The 9,103-nt window shown below is 37.1% G+C and overlaps 1 pseudogene; it reads left to right on the top strand.

Annotated features, from left to right (window-relative positions):
- The first annotated feature begins 5,531 nt into the window (after nt 1–5,531).
- LOC149175346 (E3 ubiquitin-protein ligase RSL1-like) lies at nt 5,532–8,295 on the top strand (annotated as a pseudogene).
- The last annotated feature ends 808 nt before the right edge of the window (nt 8,296–9,103 follow it).

Here is a 9,103-nt window from a genome sequence, read left to right as displayed (position 1 = left end):
CCTACCAAGAGTTCTAGTACCTCCTTTCTTCTCCATGAGTGATTTTTTCATGTTAAAATTACCTCCTAGAATCCAGGGTAGAGCTGGGTATCTTTTCTTCATATCCTCCAGAGTGGTGAGGAGTTGAAGTTTGTCCTCCATTGGCTGAGGACCATAGACATTGGTGATCATGTAACATTGCCTATCACCCACCAGTTGGAAAATCAGAGAAAGGTGATGTCTGGAAGCCTCCGCATCAATCACACCAAATTTCTGTGGATCCCATAGAGTGAGAATGCCACCAGCAGATTTATTTGCTTTAACTTCAAGGTATTCATATCTATTTAACCATTTGCTATGTTTTTCTTTGATCTTCTCCACTGAGCATTTTGTTTCTTGTAAGAAAACTATGTCAGGTTTTTCCTCTTTGATCTTGTTACTTAGATTCCTCTGTTTTCTTCCGCTCCCAAGTCCTCTAATGTTCTAGGTTGTGATTTTCATTGAGATGGGGTTGTAAAGGAGTAACTGGAAAGGTATTTCATCCTTCTAGAGTCAATCATGAGTTTGCCACACTCCAGCAGTAGTTCTTTCTGTCTTTTCCTTCCCCTCCTCTTTCCTGGGTTTTTTGTTAATTTTCCTGTTATTAGTCCTATTGTGGAAGTCCCTTTATTTTCCTGGTTATCATGTCCTCTTTTGACTCCTGCAGCTGTTTGATGTGACTTGTTAAGGAATAGTTGTTGTACCTTGTCAACGTCCTCCTGAGGTATAGAGTTTATTCCCAGGTTCCCTCCTCGTTCAAGAAACTTTTCCAGCTCTAGGTTCTCCCTTTCCAAGATCTCCTGTAAGTCTTGGTCCTCTGTGCCACTTTCACTTTGAGTCGTATCATGGTCTTTTTCTATGTCCATGTTACATAAAGGGTCCGTCGTGTATTCATTATGTTCCTTAGTGAACTCCATGCTGGTCTCTTTTCCTTTCCCCCTTGCTGTCTGATTCTTTGTCCTCTTTTGATCACCTCCATCTGCATCTTCTTCTCCTAAGATCTCAAAACTGTTGTGCCTTCTTGTTTTGTTCTCCTTCTCAGTAGGGTTCTTATGTGTGTGCCTTCCCCCTCCTTTTCCTTTTCCTCCGACGTTGGTGAAACCTGTCTGATCTTTCCCTTCACTGGTGTTTAGATCTTCCTCCCTTCTATTAAGAGGACAGTCTCTAGATAGGTGCCCATGTTCATGACATTTGTGACATCTAAACGGGATATGTTCATAGTCAACTGTTTGAACCCATTCCTCGTCATAAACTTCTAGAATGACCTCATTTGGAAGGGCTCCTGATAGGTCCATCTTCACACAGATATGAGCATAGGAGGTATATTTTCCTCGTAGAGTAGCCTCAGAAATCTTTAAGAAATGACCTAATTTATTGCCTATAGCTTTTAAAGATTCTAGCATCCAGTAATCTAAAGGTAAGGAGTAGAGTCTAATCCATACTGGTACTGAAGTGAAGGTTTCTCGTTTTGGCACAAAGTTGATCATCCATGGCTACATATAGAGTCTAGCAGCTGCAAAGAAGTATGGTCCTCCTTCAAAAATCCTGTCTCTATCCTCCATGTTCGTGAATACCACTGTGAAAAAACCCTTGGATCCAAGATGTATATTTAACTCCCCCTTTGGTTTCCAGTTGTATTTTATCCAAGTGTACAACGCCTTCTCTGACGGCTAGAAACCCATAAATTTGCATATAATGGCATAGTTTGCCATGTGATCCCTGTGCTCTTGCAGAGCTAGATCATTTAAAATAACCCGCAGTTTGGTTGTGGTCTTGGGTTTACAGGGCCCCAGCTTGGATTTATTCCCTGTCTCCTGACCTCTGTCTTCTGCTTTCTTCTCCTATCAGTTCTCTTCGTGGGTCCCTTGTTCTGCATGGGTATTGCTGCCTTTCACCTTCTAAGTTTCTGTGTTTTTTGTCTTAACCTCCAAGGGTTGTGGAGGTTTGTTCTTATTCCCTGCTCTTCCCCTGCTTGCAACCACGTTACTGTAGGAGGGAGAGGAGCACCCTCCTCCCTGTGCTTCCATGGGTACCTGTTACTCTCTGTCACTCCCTTTGTTGAACCCTAGAGCCTTAATCGCCTCCCGAATAAAAATCCAATCGTCAATCGGCCAAGTCCAAAACTACACTACTATCACTCTTATTGTTTAAAAAGAAATAAAAAATTACTAAATCTAAAAAAACTATTATATTTGAAAAACAAATAAAAAACTAAATTAAAAAAGAAAAAGAACCAAATTATTAAGAAAAGAGGAGGAAAAAAAAAACAACACAAATAAATTCATATAGGTCAAAACCTTAACCTATTTCAACCACAAAAAGTTAAAAGTAGCATTTTTTGATAGATCACCCGTAATGTCTATACTAATTAATTAATCTGTGTATGGGGTTTTCTCCTCGTCAAATCTCCGATAAGGGAGGCCATAGACCCTTTGGATTAAAAAAAAAAAAATTCTTGAAAAAACTAAATTCGTCGATTTAATTTATAAAAATAATTTTAATATTTAACATTTCCTTAGGGGATCAGACTTTGAACATTTCCAAATTATAATTTGAATAATTAAATATTCACTTCAAGACGGCTGTCCTCTGCAAGGCCGAAATGTAAATCGATGGTAAATTTCCCGCCTTCGGAGAGCATCCAATTCGACCCCGTGACCTCGCTAACCGCGTGGACAGAATAACGACTATGAGTCTGATATTACAACATCTTAACTTCATCTTTGGCCCCGAAACTTAAGATTGCTAAGGCGGTGATACGGTATACCTATAGAATATTATGATGATGATGATGGTGGTGGTTAACGTCCACTGAGACCAAATTGGTCTATCGGACCTACAATTTTCTTAATTTTTACTTGTCTGGCTCCTCGTCTTTCTTGGCGAGATTGGTGTTGTAGCTTTCTTTCTTTTCTCTATGGTCTTCCAACTTCCTTTGTCTTGCATCTCCTTCATCTCTTCTGGTTCTTGGGACATTGGTGTCTTAGCTTCGCGATCTATAGTCGGAGAAGTTTGGTTTAGGAGATCTGCTTTGCTGTTAAATGGAGATTTATTTTCTACGGTATTCAAATCTTCATAACTGTTGATTTGTTGGGACGGGCTTTCTCCTTGCTTGCTTTGCGAGTTGTTTCCTTCTTCCTTGATTTCTTGTGACTCAGAGTTTTCTCTAGAATAGTCTTCTTTGATGACAGTGTAGTGTTCTTTTTATGCTCCTTCCCACCATGTAGATCTGTGGTGGCTTTTTCTAGCAAAATTTTTCTCAGAGGCTTTTGGGCAATTTTTGGCTAGATGCCCCGTCTCAAAGCACGATTGACATCTGAAGAGGACACTTTCATAATCAAGCTTCTGGTTCCACACATAGTCTTTACTTGTTAGGTTTATTTCAGCTGGGAATCCGGCGCTGAAATCCATTTCCACACAGATGCGTGCATAGGTGGTTTTGGCATATTCCTCTGTTTCTGGGCACCTGCAGTAAAATTTTCCAATTGCATTTCCGATGGCTTTTAGCGATGAGAGATTCCAGAGATGCAAGGGTAGGCTTGGCAATCTCACCCAAACTGGTGCTGAGGTTATCACTGCTGTAGAGGGATCGAATGATGGGTTCCATGGCTTCATGAATAGGCCTGATTTTTCCCAAAACCAAGGGCCGGAATCTAAAATACATTGTCTGCTTTCAGGATTTTCAAAATCTACTATAAAGAAACCTCTAGCACAGGGGTAGATATTAATTTCATCAGAAATGATAGGCTTCCATACCTCCGAGATCCAATTGTGGAGTGCTATCAGCCGAGGCCAAAAACCATTGAACCGGCAAATTAGGGCACTTTCGGAGAACTTCAAAGCTTCATCGAGTGAGTCCTGGACCACTTGGATAGTGGGAGTTGGGGCTTCGCTCACGATATGGGCAGGAGATTGCCCTCCAGAGGCGGATGAGCCACCAGTTATTTTTGCTAAGCTCGGAGCCATATTTTACCAGATCTGCACCAGATCGAGCCGAGATCTATATATTGCAGAAAGCCGAGATCTATACCACCGGAAGCCGCAGATCTATACGCAGATCTATAGATCAAAAGCTGAGATCTATATATTGCAGAAAGCCGAGATCTATACCAGCGGAAGCCGCAGATCTATACGCAGATCAAAGCTGAGATCTATACCACCGGAAGCCGCAGAAAGCCGAGATTTATTCGCAGCTCAAGCCGCAGCTCAGGGAGATCTATAGAAAGCCGAGATCTATTCGCAGCTCAGGCCGCAGCTCAGGCCGAGATCCAAGCTGAGATCTATACCACCGGAAGCCGCAGAAAGCCGAGATCTATTCGCAGCTGCAAGGAATGACGGAAGAATATGGCAGGGTTAAAGAACAAGAACAGTTTGGAGACGGTTCGATGAGCCGCAGAAGAATTTCGATGAGTGATGAACCGATGAGCCGCAGAACCGATGAACCCGAACCGATGAGCGATGAACCGCCTTGATACCGATTATAAAACGGAAAGATATACCGATTATAAAATGGAAAAATGGAAAGATCTATACCACCGGAAGCCGCAGAAAGCCGAGATTTATAAGTGCCGCAGATTTAAAGAATTGAGATGAAGTATTGACACGGCGGCTAAAAATGGACTCCATTCCTGGTACGCGACAAAGGTTTCTGTTAAATTATTAGAGCATAAACGGATAAAAGATTTAGCTGGAGAATTATTAACGCTGCAAAGCTAAGGACTTCAGGATTTAGGTGGAGAATAATTGGTTAAATCTGAAAGAATTTGAGAAAAAAATGGAAGAGAAAATGAATTCTGTATATTGATGAAAAAAGCAATACATAAAGTAGCACACTTAAGATAGGCATTCAAGCATTAAAGCAGGACTTTTCAGTACATAAAGCAGAGCTTTTCGCTATATAAAGCAGCTAAGTTTAACGACATGCGAGCATTAAAGCTACACTTAAACTAAGTGTACTTTATGCTATTTTAATAACCAGACTCAGGAATGTAAACCACAGTCCTATGTGAATAAATAACAAGCTTCGTGAACATAAGTTTCATTAATTCAGCAATCTTTATGTAAAAGGGAAGCGGCAGACCGTTTTCTTGTATTGAAGAGCCTTTTGCGCACAGAAATTACAGTTCGGGGTTGAAAATTAAGAATTAGTGCCGCCGATTAGTAAGGTATGGAAATAATACAGAAGCTGCTTCACACTGCGTTCTGTAAGAGCTTTTATTTTCTGTGAACGCGAAATTGAAGCAAAGATTAAATAAATTTCTATCAAAATATTTTACTTCAGACGACCTTTAAAATTAGTGGCATTAACCGTTCGCTTAAGCACAAACGGGCACTCAATAGCAACATCGATGCATTTCAGTGACAAATTAGGGGATTTTGTTAAGCAAGCTTCACAAATTCTTGATTTCTCAAATGACGTTGAAAACCTTGTCTGTTCGCACCTATTTCCGTTATAGAAGATACAGCTTTAAATTTTTCCAAGTCCCGAGGCTGTGGTGCAAAACTTCGTAGGCATGAGTGCTGCTCCATGCCCAGCAGGCTTTCCCAAACGGAATTTTAGGAAATTTGCAGATGTATCATATCATATTCATGAAATTGTGGATTTACCTTATATAGTCCGTCACAATTTAACACTGCTTTTTTCTTTTCTTTTTTCTTTTAATGTATATAGTCTATATGTGTAGAAAATTAGAAATGCTTCGATCCAAGAGTAGCTGAAGGATCTTGCTTTTGTCAGATTTACAGCTGCTCGCTATTCGGAAGCTTACAAAGCAGCTGGAAACCGTTTCCGTTGCATCGTTTTCCCGGTAAGTTTGCAACTCGTTTTTTCCTTCATTTCCTATGTAATTTGGTCTCACTTGGACTTTAACATGTATTATAAGATTTTTGGAAAAAATTAAGTCTAGACTTTTCGAATCAGTTAATGTGGTTCATTTACAGAATAAAATAATTACACATCTAATACTGTTCAAATACAAAACCAAAATGAATATAAAACTGCATAATTAGATTCAGTCGTTTCTCATTGTTCGTTCCCGTTCTAGCCCATTGTTAACATATTACGCTTGTAACTCCTTACATCTTCAGTAAAATCATACATTAAAAATAAAATGGCCAGTCGTAATTGAGCAATCCCTGGTAAACACCGAGCGGCACGGTCACTGGGTTATATATGTGCACTGGACATATATTCTGCCCGTCAGTTGAGCTTTTTCATCAATATGGCGTGGTTTGCGAAAAGGAATATAATTCCTTTAGCCTCACCTCTCAATGGAAAGAAAGTCAAGGATTTTTTATTTATTTATTTTTATCTTATTACAATTTTATGAGGAGAAGAGGATAAGTATTTAAGGAGTTGAGGATGATTAGCAAATTTATAAACCAAAATGTTCATATACTCAAATAATTTGGTTCAAACTAAATTATCCGAAGCATAGATAAAAGGAAGTGCTTTGTGTTTCTTTGTATCTTTGTTTTCGCACCATCTTTTGAAACCCTTTACTAAATGTTCTCCATATTTTGGATTATAGTTTAATATTTTTAGTCACTGAATTTTTTATTTTATTTTAACAATATGGAAAGTAAATTGATTTTTATCATATGACTATTTGCTAATGATTTAACAAATGAGATTTTATATTTCCAGATGGGCCAGGCTATTTCAAAAAAGGAAGACGCGGTGGAGCGTGTTCGACAATTTCAGTTGGATGAAGATCTGGCATATGCAACTCACTTACAGTTACTCGAACTAAAAGACACACCAGACTCATTTGAATCTGCATATATTGGCTCATCTTCAAGTTCAAATGCAAGCTCTTCCACTGCTCACAACCAGGTGTATTAATCATTCTAGCTTTTCGTAAACATAAATTTTGGTTTTTTTAATCAAAATGGCTATTTTAAGTTGATAGCAGATTTTAAAATTTTAGAAATGTACCACGTCAAATTGTTTTACTTTGTTTAACTTTGCTTATATTTGTTAAATCTGTAATCTACATATCCTCAACTAAACAAAGGCGTGAATATTATTTTAATTGACAGATTCCCATTTCTATTGGTGTGGAAAAGGGTGGTAAAGGAGTTTGGGAGGGAAATGGGCATCGCCCTCCTATGGAAGAAAAGTGCAAGATCTGTCTTGAAGAAAAACAATCAGCTGAAATTTTCAATAATACAGTTTGTTCCCACAATTTTTGCTGTAGTTGCATAATCTATCATGTTCGTAGTAAGTTGCAAGAAAAATTGGTGCCTATTGATTGCCCGAGTTCAACTGCACCAAACATTTGACACCTCAACAGTGTCGACTAATCCTTCCTAAACAAACTCTCGAGGAGTGGTGTTTGGCATTAGTTGAAGCTTGTATTCCCAAGGCTGAGAAGTTTTATTGCCCTTTTCAAGATTGCTCTGCGTTATTGTGGAAAGATGTTCCCGCGTCAAATGAGGTACCTGCTATTAAAGAGTCAGAATGCCCTGAATGTAGAAGACTGTTCTGCGCTCAATGTCATGTACCATGGCACGCAGGGTTTGATTGCTCTAAATGGCAGAGTTCAGAGAAAGAGAAAAAGCATGACAGTATGCTCTTCAAACTTGCCAAACAGAAAGGGTGGAAACGATGTACCAAATGCAGCCAAATTATTGAAAAAATATCAGGGAACCATCACATAATCTGCAGGTTAGTAAAATGGAAAATTGCGCTTTTCTTCTTTTAAATTACTGTAATTTAGCTGTTTTATTTTATGGTTTGTTTGCAGGAATTTCGTGATTAAAGATGGTAATTTTTCATTATTAAATTGCATTTTTTAAATGAATAAATAAATTTGATATCCTCAGAAATTTTTGTTACATTTTAATGGTGTAAATTAAATTTACAATTCTAAAAAAATATAAAAGAATTAAATTAATTGAACTATATTTAAACTAAACTACACTGTAGTGAAGATTAAATCATACAGTAAGATTACTATCCTTCAAATTATAGAATCTTTACTACATCTATTAGCATCAATGGCTTGAAAATTATCTTCCTAGATGGTCTATAGTCTAATAGAAAATGCATTTAAACATCAATTACTCGTTTATCTCCTGCTGATAGGGAATCTTTCGGTGAACTTTATTGCTACTTATTAGAACTTTAAATGACATTTTTTAATGTATTTAAAGTGTAAAGAGAATTGAAATATATTACACTTGTTTTATTTCAGGTGTGGTTACCGGTTTTGTTATAAATGCGGTTCAGAGTTGATGGGGCCTAATAATCAGTGCAAATGCAGAGGTCGGTAGTAGTTTTAATAAAAGTGTAATATGTTTTAGGATTTGTGTTTTGGAAAGATGTAATATATTAATAATTATATCAGAAAAAGGAAATATAGTATAAGAACTCTTTCTGTATGTAAATATTGCACTATAATTTTATATATTAATGTATATGTGATCAAATAAAAAAAGATTATGATGTAATATTGTCTATTTTATATGAGATTTGATGAGATAAATATTATGTTAATAATTAAATCATTTTTAATATTATAATTATTATTTTGTTGCGGTTTTTTTTTGAAAGATTAGTGAAATTATTTGTGTTAAGGACTAAATATAAATGTTGTTATATCTTATGAAGTCAGGTTGACTATATATATTGCTAAGTGATAAATTAAGTAATGATGGTTTTGTGGTTAAAATTTTATATAAATTATGATTTTACTTACATAAGTTGCCTTAATAAAGATAAGAAGATTAAGAGGAATTATGTGATAGCAAAAACTATATTTTGATGTGACATATGATGAGGCTAATATGGGAGATAAAATGTAGAACTATCTCAATATTATCAATAATGATTTTTTGTTTGTGTGTGAGCGTGTGAGTGTCACACATTGAGAGTAGATTTATGTGACCTTTTTTTCTCAATTTTATACTATGCATGAAAATGATGGACACTTCTAAACTAAGCTTTCATATTGGTGTGCCACACATGCATTAAAGAGAGAAGGGAAGCTATTGATCTTTTGTATTGAATTCCTATGAGATGCAATCTTCATATGGGTGTGAGATACATGCATGAAAGAGAGAAGGGAAGCTATTGATCCTT

Source organism: Pinus tabuliformis, chromosome 4_1 (genome assembly GCF_031772625.1).
Source record: "Pinus tabuliformis cultivar Carrire ecotype Pingquan chromosome 4_1, CPIR1, whole genome shotgun sequence".
Taxonomy (NCBI): Eukaryota; Viridiplantae; Streptophyta; class Pinopsida; order Pinales; family Pinaceae; genus Pinus; species Pinus tabuliformis.
The sequence above is the reverse complement of the archived record's forward strand: the minus strand, read 5'-3'. Positions and strand labels throughout refer to the sequence as shown.